This window comes from Pinus tabuliformis, chromosome J (genome assembly GCF_031772625.1).
Source record: "Pinus tabuliformis cultivar Carrire ecotype Pingquan chromosome J, CPIR1, whole genome shotgun sequence".
Taxonomy (NCBI): Eukaryota; Viridiplantae; Streptophyta; class Pinopsida; order Pinales; family Pinaceae; genus Pinus; species Pinus tabuliformis.
Genome location: NC_142295.1, coordinates 57,372,030 through 57,386,706, shown reverse-complemented (window position 1 = coordinate 57,386,706; position 14,677 = coordinate 57,372,030).

Here is a 14,677-nt window from a genome sequence, read left to right as displayed (position 1 = left end):
TGTTATTAATAAATTAATGAAGTAGCTTGAATAAAAGGACCAACATCCAGAGCAAGTGAAGAGGACCCTCGTAGTAACAAAATCTAGCAACAATCTTCAAAAGGGTGAGACAAGTTTGCATGCAGGAAATAATAACAAAGCAGAACCAAAGAAGCCTCCAGGAAAGAATGTGACCAACAATAGCAACAAGAAAGGAGAGAGAAAAAATATCCACTAACAATAACAAAGAAGAGAACCAAGGATACCATTCACGCCTAGGATTGACGTGGGTAGATTTTAGAGGAGAAATCAAAAATCCTTTTCCCTCTTGATGGATGAGATCAAGTGTTTCAACTGTCACAATTTTGGTCATGTGGCAGTTGATTGTAGGAGGAGAATACATACATCCATGCAACAATATGATCAACCAAGAAGATGACATACATTCAGGTATACAAATTCTTTCAATGGTCATTGTTTTGCTTGTGACATGTTTGGGTATAAAGCCATTGATTGTAGATCTAACATGAGAAGATGGAGGTCTATTATGAGTAGAGAGAGATCAGATCCATTAGCTGCATATCTTGGTCATATAGAGTGTTATGAGTGTCATAATTTTGGGCACATGGCTAAGGATTGTAAGATTCCTAGATCCTTAAGGCCATTTGTTCAAAAGCAAGAGTTAAAGGAGAATGTACAACCAAGAAACCAACCAAGGCACATGTGGAAGAAGGAGAGACATCTAGGAAGATGTGGCCTTTCACTTTGTTCGCATGATGAGGATGACATGTGGTATATTGATAGGATATGCTCACACCATATGTCAGGAGATAACATAAAATTTTATTTTCTCAATAGAACCAGGACTTGCTATGTTGAGTTTGAAGGAAATGAAATAGCAAGAGTGTTGGGAAGCAGTAAAGTCAATCCCGGTGAGAAGAGGAAAACTGCAGATGATGTTTGGCTCATTGAAGGCCTGAGGCATAATATTTTGAGTGTGAGCTAAATTTTTGATGGAGGAAAGGAAGTGATATTCAGCTCCAAAGGTTGCAACATATAGAAAGAAGGATAAAAAAGAGTGATTGCCAAGGGAGTCAAGACACTAGAAAATGTGTATGTGTTGAAGGGAAGCGTGAAGAGTAAGAAGAGAACAAGGGAGTACTATTCCTCATCAGATTCAGAGTAGGATATATCAACCCCTACTGCATTCCATTCTTGTATGTTAGATCTATTTAACTGCAACAATATGTATGAGACTAGGATGGTCTCGGGGTGTGGGGGCGACGTTGGAAGCTTGAGGAGTGCCATCAACAATGAGTTTTGATCTAGTTTAGCCATGCATATTCAGGTCCACAAGATGAAAATGCTAATGAGGTATATTATGCTTAAGGGGAGCTATGTTTTTTAAGGATTGTTCTTTATGTTCATTTAATTTCACTCATTATTTTTGCAATTGATGTATTTATTGTGTATGAGTGGAAACGATATGTATAATAGCCTTTTTGCAACATTCATTGATCATGTTTCAGCTATCCTAGCATGGAGATAGTGTGGAAATGACATGCATTAGTGACTTGACATTTGGAACAACCATATGTGGTCTATTATATCAATTTATTACAGCCATGTATTTTTCATTGATTCATCATTTTATGTTGGTAGTGGGTCTATTCATTAGTAGATTCAGTTATTATGTTGATAGGCATGTTTGGGAGGAGTGTCATGGAGTCTTACTGTAGACACATGTATGGGATAATGGGGATGTAATAGTCATGATGTATCTTGTTTTTGAGTCATTGGTCCATAGGTGATGATCATAGTAGAAACACATTTCATTGGTAAATGATGTAAAATGCTCATGGAGCAATGTACTTGTATTGTTTTATCATTTGGTCCTCTAGTGTTTTGGTGCTAGAATTGAGCATTCATGTAAAAATGAGTCATGAGGTCATGCTATAGTCATGTATGAGGTAATTTGTATCAATACTACAGTCATGTATGTATAATATATATGTCATTGGTCATGGCCATTTGGAGTCTTGGTCCATCTTATGCTTCTTTCCTTTGGCGGGGAAGCAATGTTGCAGTGGAAGTGAGTCATTTCAGGATGGAATGATGTTGGATATGACATGTGTTCAGGGGGATCATCTATTTTCTTTTGTTTATTTTAGCCATTCATTGTTGGAATCATGGTCCTCTTGGGGTGTTCATGCTGTGCCTTATGCTATGCTACGACAGTTGGGGTTCTTGGCCTCATATTATGTTCAAATATGTTTGGTGGTTGCTGCTATGTAGATGTTATGGAGATGATGTTTGATGCCTTGGTGTGCATATTATGTGCATATTGTTGTATGATATTGCATATGATGCTTGTATGGTTGCCTCATGTTGGTATACTATTGTTGCTTCTAGAGATTGATTGTATTGTATGCTGCTTATTGCTACTTATGTCAAAGCATGGATCTTTCGTGAGATATTGCTTTGATTATTGCTTGATTCATATGCTTCTTGATATTTATATGGAGGCAAGGGTGATTGTTGATGTTTTTCAGCCATGGGGAGGTCACATGCTTCAATACTTGTACCCGTTTTCTTGTTGCCTCATCATATGGAGTTGACCCTTTGCCATTGATTTCAAAGGGGGAATGATAGAAGAGTAGTTTGATTTTGAGCTTGTGTGAGGTTTCCATCGATGCCAAAGGGGGAGATTGTTGGAATTATGGCTTGTATAGTTGCAGTTTGTGTGTGCTGGGACTGATTTCAACCTTGTAGCATGTCTTGCAAGTTTTCTATCATGCATATGTTTAATTAGTTGCATCTAGTTGAGTTGGACATGTTGGAATTTATGTCAATCCTTGACATCAGTTTTTGATGAGTGTTGGCTTGTGTTTACTTGGTTAGAGGGATTTTTACTGCTGTTATAGATGTAGCTATTTCTACAGGTATTGGAGATGCTTCTACAAGAGTTGGAGGCATTAGAGATGTTGCTACATGTGATGGATATGTGTTTCATTTTAATGAGCTTGGTAGAATGCTTATGACTTATTGTAGTAGTGTGTGACTTGATGGTGATGTATCAAAGGTGCTAAAAAGTTTGTTCAGATGTGTTGAAACTTGTGAAGGTGACAAGGAGAGTGAAGGACTTGTTGGCACTCTTTCCAACCTTGTTTGTTGGCATTTGAGGCCAACTTGACAGTGACACTTGGGAAACTTGTTTTATCCACTTGTTGAGGTGTTGTTGAGCTTGAAAAAGGTTTGGAGGCTTGTACAAGAGCTGAAGAAGAGGATCCAATAGGTGGCAAAGGTTTTGAGATAAGGTCTTGTGGTTTTTACTTATGCTTTACCCAAGTCGCTCCCATAGATATTTATCCATGCGACTAAAAGGATCTAGTCATTGGGAGACAATCTTGTGCATGTGGCTGAAGGCTCTAGTCAAGTTTAGCTAGTGTTGTCCATGTGACTAAATTTTTTCATGAAATGTTCTCTGCATTTCTCGTGCAAATCAGATGAAAATTGACATGGAAATTCCCAGAGGCTTCTAGGATTTCACTGCTTCAAACAGGTCATCGTGGAATTTTTGCTATAAAGTTTATTTTACGAAGCTTCAGAATCTGAAATTAAAACCCATTTGAGCCGAAATATTGTTAAACCATGTGACCCAATTTCCATTCTTGGTTCACTATATTTTCAAAGATATGATCTGAGGAAGGTAGGGTTTTGCAGGCTCTCAGATTTTGGCTCCTAGATTCCATATCAAACATGCGACCTTGGGAAAATCATCATAAAGTTATCTTTGAGAATTGGATTTAAATTTTGTAAATAGTGGTAGAAAGAGGATGGACTATCCTTTGTTGGGTATCGTTTTCAGGGCAGAAGGTTGAAACAATGACACAGGGCACTTTGTAAAATTTCACTCTACTGAAACAATCTCTAATCATGTCATCGTGGGAGATTGGGCATAACACTTTCTTGAAGAATCAAATATCGATCACACTTGTGGGGTTGGAAAGAGGATTCAGAGAGCTACCACTGGACAAAATTTCAGACCTTGGAGATCTAAAATTACATAGATACAATAGATTCAATATCGAGCTCCTAGAAGGCAAGAAAAAGTATGCATTCAAGGATCACTGCAGTAAGGATCACACATCAATAGTCAAGGGTAAGTCTGCTACAACAAGGTATGTATGATTAATGTTTTCATTTGAATTTTTAATATCATCTCTGACATGTTTTTTGTAGGACAATGTAACTATTTTGTTTGTGTATTGGTTTGGGTCTTGTTCATTAATGCATGCACAGGAAGGACACTTTAGGACAACTTAGACACATACTAGAAGGACATGCAGTACCAAAGTACCATTACTTGAAGAAAGCACGATAGTACCTCAGCAGCTGCAAGTGATCCAAGAAGTCGTGTCAAGTCAAGTGTCAGTTCTTGTCAAGAGTCAGTATTGTAAAAGATCATCATTGTAAAATTGTAAAAGAGTCATTATTGTAAAAAAGTCAATCTACCTAGAGTTGAAGAGGCATTGTTGGGAGGTATAAGAGTCATTGTTGGATGATGTCATGGTTAGGTTGCAGGTCATAGTGTGATTGGGTAATTGTTCAAGTACAAGAAAATCATTGTAAATTATATTGTATCGTGGATCATTGTCCCTGGTACAGGAGTCCACACTCTTGTTTCATTTCTAGTCATTATAGGGTGGCAGGGAGGTGCTAGGCAGGTGCATGAAGTTGCCTATAGGTTGGAGCCTGTGAATACTTCAGGGTTGTCAATTGGTCTAGGATGTTGGGGCATCCATTCAGTTGACTACTGAAGAAACCAAGGCGTCGGGGCATCCTTCTAGTGGGAGCTGGAGAATAATGATTTTCTAGAATTCTAGGAAGTTGCAACTTTCATTTCAGTTGGGGTTGAAGATTAAAGAATTTATTAGAAAAGCGTTTGGTGGTTTTTGATTCGGAGGGGGTTCTCCACCTAAAATTTTTGTTCCTACTATGTTTTATTATTTACTGTTTTCATTAGATAAACATTAATAATAATTGAAGATTAATTAATGTTTTGAAAAAATTTAAAAGTGCTAATTGCTAAGGAATACTGATTCACTCCCCCTCTCAGTATTTCCAACAATTAGAATCAGAGCTTGGTTCCTTCAATAGCAGTTTAACAACTGGAAGGAGATCATGGAATATACTGAGAATAGAGTTCCTTTGTATAATGGAAATACTTATTCACTTTGGAGTGGAAAAATGCAGGTTCATTTGATGGCCACAGGATACGAAGTATGGGAAATCATTGAAAATGGTCACATCAACCCCAGATGAACAAGGTAAGAAAAATATGGTATATTATGCAAAGGCTAAATATCTTATTATTAGTGGGATTATCAAATATGTCTATCTTAAGGTATTGAGTTGCAAAATTGCTAAAGAGGTACGGGGAAAGCTTGAGAATATATATGCAAGTGACTCACAGTTGAAAGAAGCAAAGCTTCAAATTTTCAGGGAAAGAATTGAGCAACTCAGAATGAAGGAAGATGAAGATATTACTGCATACTTTTAGTGTGTTAATGAAAAAGCAAATACATTGGAAGGTTTGGGAGAACCTGTCGACACAAAAATTATTGTTCAAAAAATCCTCAGAACCTTGCCAACAAGATTCAATCCAAAGGTATCTATCTTGGAAGATAGATATAATATGGCCAATCTCGGCATAGATGAATTGCATGGAATTATGAAAGAATATGAAATGAGGATTGAAGAAGAGGATGACATATCTCACTTAGAAACAACATTTGTGACATCCAAGAAGACTAGTAAGGACAAGCAGACTTCGAAAGCAAAAACTTGTAGTTGTAAGGATGAAGAAAAGGAAGAAAATGAAGAAGAACTTTAGATAAAGAATTTGCCTACTTCACGCAGAAAATGAGAATAGGTACAGGAAAATTCAAAGGTAAACTTCCATTAATATGTTTTGATTGTGGTGAGGTTGGGAATTTTGTAGCCAAGTGTCCTCACAAAAATGAGGCTATTACGAAGGGAAAGAAAGGTCCTAGGAAGTTCAACAAGCAAGGCAAGAAGAAATGGTGTAAGAAGGGTTTCTTCTCCAAAGAAGATATCTCCTCTTTTGATGAAGAGGGTGATAACGAAGAAGAAATCAATGTAAGAGTATTGTTTATGGCCAAGCACAATAAGCAAGAGGCATTTGACGAAGAAGGAGAAGAAGAGATGAATGAGGTTGAATTTCATAATGAAGTGATTAGGGTTATCAAAGAGCTCAAGGTTGAGAAGAAGCACATCAACACTCTTGAAGACGAATTAAAGAGAGAAATGGAACAGGTCCTAAATCTTAAAATCAAGGTTGAAGAATACAAATGAATTGAATAATTTCTCAAGAAAGAATTAAAGGAAAGAAACAAGGAAAGAGAAGCATTGGAAGCTGAAATAGTCTCTCTACAAAAGGAAGTAAAAAATGGAAAAACTCTTCAAAACTATGCCAACAGCTCAAAGGAATTGGAAGAAATCATTAGAAATAAACGATCATGTAGTGACAAGAGTGGTCTTGGTTACAAAGAAAAATCATTGAAGGAGTCAATTCCTTCAATGGCAACAAAAGAAGATGGATATGCAAAATCTACCAAGAAAGTAGATCTCTCCACTAAATCAAGAGATCAAGACTCGCAGGAAGAACCATGGAAAGCAATTCCTTGAAGAAGATTTCCTCCCAGGTATCAAACTATATTTAATGGTCATTGTTATTCATGTGGAAGGTTTGGACATAGAGCTGTAGAATGTCGCATGTATGTTTGGAATGAGTATAGTTCCATGAGATTTTTCAGAAATGGATATTCCAAAACTCAGTAGAATATCAAAAGATTTGATCATTTGAGAGATGATGTCGAATGTTACAAATGTAACAATTTTGGACATATGGCTAAAGATTGTAGACTTGGAAGCTCTTCAAAGGAATTCTCGAAAAATCATAATGAACAAGTATGGAAAAAGAAGACTGAAAAATTTTCTATCGCTAGAAAGGATTAAAGCAACATAAACATTTGGTATGTTGACAGTGGTTGCTCGACGCATATGACTAGAGATAAAAAAAGAAGGATGGAATAATGTCTTTTGGAAATGATGGGTCTTCAAATGTCATAGGAGCAGGTATGGTGACACTTGGAAGCAAGGATGCATTAGAAAATGATGTGTTGTTGGTTGAAAATATGAATCACAATCTGCTCAGTGTTGGAAATATGTGCTATCAAGGATACACGATGCTATTCTACTCTAAGAAGTGTGAAATCAGGAAAGGAAAATTTGGAAAAATTGTGGCTACACCAAGCAAAGATCCAAATGACATATACATTTTGGATGAGACACCTAAAGGGTGATTTTTTGGCAAAAGAAGACAAAAGTTGGTTATGGCACAAATGAATGGGACATATAAATTTCGACAATTTTCTCGAGATCAACAAAAAGGAAGCAGTAAGAGAAATGCTGAAAATTTTAAAACCTACTAATACAAAATTTGAAGCTTGTAGGCACGACAACAGACAAAAGTTGAGTTCAATACAAAAGAACACTTTGTATCACATCCATTGGAATTAATACATACTGATCTATGTGGTCCTATGAGAACAAAAGGTTTAGATGAAGAATTATATTTATGCTAATGATATATGATTAAACCAGAATGAGAGTCGCCAATTTCTTAAAGAAAAAGTGAGAGGAATTTGAGTGTTTTAAAATCTACAAGGAATTGGTCGAAAATGAAACCGATTTCAAGATCAAGTGACTGAGATTAGATAATGGCGGATAATTCACTTCCAAGGTATTTCAACAGTACTTTGATGAAAATGGAATAAAAAGGCAATTCTCAAGAGCTAGAACACCACAGCAAAATGGAGTTGCTGAAAGAAAAAAAAAAGAAATGTACAAGAAATGGCTAGAACAATGTTAAACGACTCAAAATGAGATGATAAATTCTAGGTTCAAGTAATCGATACAGTTGTATTCATTATAAATAGAGGTCTTCTCAGAAAAATTGTAACATGACTTTGTATGAACTATGGAAAGGAAGACCAACTAACGTCAAATACTTCAAAATATTTGGAAGCAAATCCTACATCAAAAGAGAAGATCAAAATTAGGCAAGTTCGATTCCCATTTTGATGAAGGCATTTTTGTTGGTTATTCATGCAAAAGGAAGGTTTATAGATGCTACAATGTTAGGTGAAAACAAATAGTGGAAAGAATAAATATTAATTTTGATGAAGATTGTGGTCCAAAGGATAATGATGAGATTGTCTCTTCAAGAAAATCTAAGGGATTTGAGTAAGAATCCGTGAAGGATGAAGAAGAAGCTCTAGAACAAGACCAATAAAATAAGGAAAAAACAATCAACCAAGAGGAAATAAAAAATGATCAGTAGGATGTACAAGAAAATTCTCCAAACGTTTTAAAAGAATGGTGTCAAAAGGATCATCCGTCAAATCAAATCATCAACGACATAAATGAAGGAATTAGAACTAGAAGAAGTTGACAACTTCGTTCATCATAGCAAGCCCACCTTTCTCTTCTAGCCACTTTTGAGCCTAGCAATTTTGAGGAAGCTAGTTAAGATGAACACTGGGTAGCCGCTATGAATGAATAACTAGATCAAATTGAGAAGAACGACACTTGGGAATTGGTTCAACGACTAAAGGATAAAAATGCTATTGGAACTAAATGGGTCCTCAGAAACAAATTGAATGAGGATGGACAGGTTACCAGGAATAAGGCAAGATTGGTCTACAAAGGATATGCACAAGTTGGAGGAATCGATTTTTAAGAAACATTTGCTCCCGTTGCTAGAATGGAAGCTATCAGGATGTTTCTCGCTTATGAATGCTTGCGAAAAATCAAGGTCTACCAAATGGATGTTAAGTCAGCCTTTTTAAATGGTGAATTGGAAGAAGAAGTTTACATTGAACAATCCGAAGGTTTTCTTCTCTTTGAAAAGGAAGACTACATCTACATATTAAAGATGGCACTATATGGTCTCAAGCAAGCTCCTATGGCTTGGTATGCTCATCTTAATGGATATCTACATCAACAAGGATTCAAGAAAGGAAGCACTGACAACAATCTCTACGTGAAAGTGGATCAAGATAACCTTATGATTATCGAGGTATATGTGGATGATATAATATTTGAAAGCAATGATGACAGATTAAGTAAAACTTTTCCACAAAGATGTAAAGTGAGTTTGAAATGTCTCTACTTGGCAAGCTGACATACCTTTTAGGGTTTCAGATATCTCAGCAGGATAAATGAATATTTATGTATCAAACCAAGTACATCAAGGAAATGCTCAAGAAATTCAATATGGAATATTGCAAGCTTGTCCTTACCCCAATGGTAACAGGTTGGAAGTTAAGCTTAGAAGATTTGTTAAAGGATGTGGGCCAGAGATTGTATAGATATATGAATGGAAGTATTCTATATGTGACAGCTTCTTAACCAGATGTAATGTAGGTAGTTGGACAAGTAGAAATATTCCAAGCAACACCAAAATAATCTCATATTATTTCCATAAAAAAAAACCCTCTATATCTTAAGGGTATATGGTATCCCAAAGGAAATGATCTAGTTATCCAAGCTTATATAGATGCAGATTGGGTAGGATGTGTTGATGATCGAAAGAGTACCAGTGGAGCAACATTCTATCTAGGTGGTTGCCTTATTTCATGGTTAAGTAAAAAGTAGTCTTCAATCTTGTTATCCACAGCGGAAGCAGAATATATCATAGAAGCAACTTGTTGTACTCAAGTTCTCTAGATGAAGCTGTTAGCACCTAAATCTGCCTTAGGCTGAAGGAAGGCAAAAATTAGGGTAACCACAAACCACGCTCAGTCAGGTAGCTAACCCTACCAGAGCAGGAGAGGGCTCTCTCCGAGTCACGCTCAGTGGATAGATAATCGAAAACGGTCTGAGATGACTTACAATGAAATATTTACCTTAGGCTAGTAAGTGAATCGGGATTAGGGAAACAATTTTTATGAATGACCGAACTTCTGGGATGGTATGGGACCAATGGTCAGCAAAGAACAGAGAATTGAAACCAAAGGCACAGATTATTCCATGAGGCAAGGCAGAAGGGAAGTATAGCAATTTAGTTTGCAATAACGCGGAATGAATAGATTGCTGAAGAGAGTGAAAAGGGCATAGTTACATGAATCCTTTTCAATAGAAGAAGAACACTGAACATGAAATTTTCCCACAGGCAGAGCAATAAAATTGAATTCTACCTAATCTCACTCAGAAAATTTCAATGGAAATGAGCATGAATTGAATTATGAAACATAACGAAATACATATGAACACATAAGAGATACATTTGCTACACTCACAACCACAAGAATCTCATGAAACAGAGCAGCTGCCTTTCATTAATTCTCTGTCAAAAATACACAGTGAAGAAACAAAGTTTCTTTCCCACAGTCTCCCAGAAGTTACAAACCAACCAACCTTTTGCAAATAGCTTGCATACAATATATAGAATGTGTAAGGAAGAGATAGAACGCCCAAGGGTTGGGGAGTTACTCGAATCATTACAAAATGGAGATGGAGAGCCAACCATCAGCTACAGGTGCAGCGCTACAAACATGACATTTGGCTTGGGGTGACCGTTTGCCTTCCTTCGCCACTTGGATAGAAGCCAATCTGGAGAAAAAACACTTTAAATGCCACCTTTGGTGCCAAAAAACTGAAGTGTAGATGAGCGGGCCCACTTGGAGAAGTCGTGAACTGAAATTTCACGAAACGGAAGCAAATTGGCAATTTTTCCTCTGTGCGCCGCGCCATTTTCTCTGTGCGTCGTGCTACTTTGGGGCCTATTTTGGGGCACTTGCAGGTGTCCAAAATGTGCCCAAGTGGGCTTGCTGGAAATCCTGTCCTATCTACTTTCTAACCCAACTGGAATTTTCAAATTTGGTGCTCATTTTCCCCTCCAAATCTCCATTCTCCCAAGACTGCTTTCTGTGTGTCAAAAAAGTGGCAGAGAGGCCATTTTTGGGTGTTTTTTGACCTTTTGGAGACTCATACCTTGCCCAAATTTCTTGCCCGGACACCAGTAGTCGTAATTTTCCATGCTGAATCCAAAAATGCAAGCCATTCCTCATTTGGAGCCCTAGAATTTTAGCGTCGCGCCAGTGGCGCGGCGCACAGGGAGAAAATCCCTATTTTTTGCCCAAAAAATTACCATGTGACCAAAAATTCCCCAAATTTTTTGAAATTTGGGCTGGAGGATCTCTATGGGGTGTTATGATGGGCCAAGGAAGCCTCAACCAAGATTCGAAGCCGATCTTGCTCTTTTTCCCTTTTTTCCTTTCTTGTTGCTTTCCTTAATTTTTCCTTCAAGTTCCTTATCCGGGCCTATGCACTCATGTTTCGCACCCTGTAACGGAAAGCCATGTGTCTCAGTAGAGCAAGGTCCTGGTCGGCTTTGTCCAGCAGCCTCTCCAAATGCATGTTGACCCTCTCAAGGTTGGCCTCCCGATCCTCATTGATTTCTTGCTCCAAAGATGTGAGCTCAACCCTTCTTCTTTGAGCAGCTTGGCGATGCTCACGAATGTTTTGCAGCTCCATGATCGTTTGTTGGTCCTCAAGTTGCTTGTTTCTCTGCTCCAGGTACTTCATGTTCCACTTGGCCCTCTCCAAGTCAAGGGATAAGGACTCAATCACCGACTGCTGCTCCTGGATGATCTCTGTAAGCTCCGCATTTGTTGGTTCTGCATCTGTCTCATCATCATGGAGGAGAACAAATTCGGTCTCTCGCTCACCTGATGGCCCTTCCTCCTGCACTGGCTCCTTACCCTTGCCCTGCTCCTGTGATGCTGATGTCGGAAGCGAGGCCCCTTCCACCCTGGGTGGAGATAAAACTCGCTTTGCTGCTGCAAATAAGGGTCTACTGCCTCTCTGATAGGTGATGTATACTGGCATAGTAGCAGTCTCATGTCGCTCATACTGATGAGATGGGCCCCTTATCTCATGCTCTGCCTCTGATACCACCTGTGGAGCGCTGAAGAAGTCACGGGAGATGAAGTCCTCCTAAGCAATACCCTGCAATCCCAACTGATGGTCCACCAAAATCCGGATAAGAGCAAAGTGATAAACATTGTTGAGCTGCTGTCGAGGGGTCTTGTGCTGCATGAACTTTTTCATCCTCTCTATGTTCCTGCAGATGAAAAATGGGCGGTTCATCATCCGCACCCTAGTAAAGTGCATGAGCAACCTGATGTGATAGGCATAAAGGCGAGAAAACCTCCCCTCACAGCTGAAGTACTTCATGATCAATTTCATGAGCGAAGCATACTCATCTCTCAAAAATCTGAATGGAAAAACTCTCGTGAGATGGCTCAAACAACTGTCCTTAATGTAAGGCTCATAATGATGCCTCTCCACCTTCTTCTTCTTATGCCACTGCTCTCCAATGTTTGGTATTCCTGTTGCCACTGATATGGTTTCGGGTGTCAATGTGAAAGTGACCCCAGCCAAGATAGACTGTCCTCCGTGTAGGTGAAGTGCAAAAAGACGTGCCAGCTCATGGTGAACTCTGACATTTTCCACCCTCTGACAAAATTCAAAACATGCTAAGTGCTGGAAACAAGACATAGTAAGAGGGCATGCCTGCAGCTCAGTGAGGGAGTTTGGCTCATCTCTAAGATGTCTGCCACTCCGGTGATGTCTCCTGTGGGCCCTTTCTCCTGAAGCTGTGTCACTATGGGTGTCTTCCTCATTTTCTGATGAAACCTCGGATGCCATGACTGCTGTTTGTACACTGAATTTTAGGCTGCCCTTTGATTTAAATGAAGCTGGTAGTTGCTTTGAAAATCTTCCACCAAGGGGACAATTAAACAGGGAGTATTAGGAAGGGAATGATGTAATGGGAATAGGGGTTTAAAGGGAGAAATTTGTTAGGGACTTGGGAAGAGTTTGGGTATAGTGTTGATGGGGTAGGGTTTGTGTTGTTTGCAAGGTAGGGTTTGGGCTTTTTGAGCAATAGGAAGAGGGGAAAGGGAGTATGATTTTGGTAGGGTTAGGGTATTGATTAGGGGAAACTGGCATAGGGAAATGGGTAATAGGGGTATGGTAGGAAAAACACCTTGGCAGCAATATCACTGTAGCACAAACCCTAGCATCATGGTTTTTTCTTGATGTCTTCCTTTGTTTTCTTTATAAAAATTTTTGCATTTTATTACAGGCATAAAAACCCTTATATCACCCATAAAAATTGATGCACAAGTGGTGTGTAGAGCCTACCTTGCAAATAGACGAGCTCCCCAAAAGATTTGAGGCGGTTTGGCAAAGTTTCAGGCGTTCTGCCCTGTGCGCCACGCGCAAAGCCCAGTGCGCTACGCGCTGGGTATGCGCCGCACCTGTGGTAATTTTCAACTGCAGGCAGGCTGCGTGTACGCCACGCCCTCTGTGCACCGCGCTCCTAGGTATATGCGCTGCGTCCTCTAAAACCAGCTCCAACTCACTCAAACGCTCACAATCTCACACTTACACCTTTGCAACGTCTCTCCAAGGCTTGTAATAGCACAATGCCATTGATTTGGATAAAAACATGTATATATAGCCTTGGAAGAGATGGGTTTAATTTTTGCTTCCTTGAAAACCCATTTTTCTAACGTTGTGTTTTGCACTTTTTCATTGACTTTAAAACACACTGATTTTCACCTTCCCTTTGAAATTTTGGCTCAAATGATGAAATTTTCAGCACTCTTTGCAGGGACTGTATGACAGGACATTTGGCCATGGAAACCATGACTATATCTAAAAAAATCAACTGGCGACTTTTTTGGAAAATTTTGTCATAAATGACACTGTTTGACTTTTCTTCAAAACAGAGTTTTGAAGAAGAGTCGAAGTCTATCCACATGACGATGAAGCTCTCTGAATCATAACTGTGTAAGGGCCTCACTCTGGCCTGCATGGCTTTACTGGACATGTTTCAAAGACCAAATTGATGAATTCCTAGACCTAAACATAGAAAATGACTTTTGTCCTTTAAAGGAACAGACCTTGACTGTCATGGACTTTGGTGATTATTTACAAAAGACCTGAGCCAGCAGGAGCCAGACAATAGGGGAAATGATTAGCATGACTTTCTTTGTCAGATCATGGCATGCCCCTAGCGGAATGCAGCTGAGTGAATGGAGCGGGACACCTAAAATTGAAATGCACAAAGAGTTTTGATCTCTGACGGAGGGCTGACCAGACCGACTCTAACATTGGCTCCAATGGGGGATGGTAGCTCCTTGGAGGTGCCAAGAACAATAGATCTCTGGAGGAGCTAGACAGTGCCTTTTGTCCATTGGGCTATGGATTCATCATTTCGATAAACAGCACAGGACTCTAACTTATTTATGAAACTGAAATGACCAAGAAATTGACTCAAACTTGACATTGAAATAACTCAAAAACTAACTTGACAGACTGAAACCAAACTGAAATAAAAATGGTATTTACAATGATAGTGGAAGCAGCGTTAATAAATCAGTAGTGGTACCGCTTGAGCAGCTGACCATTGATCGGCCCTCCTGGACAATCTTCCCCGTTCATTTCCTTCAGAAGAAAGGCATTCTGACCCCTATATGCTGCAATCTTGAAAGGACCTTTCCAAAGATTTTCAAATTTTCCGTGCTTGCCTTTCTCT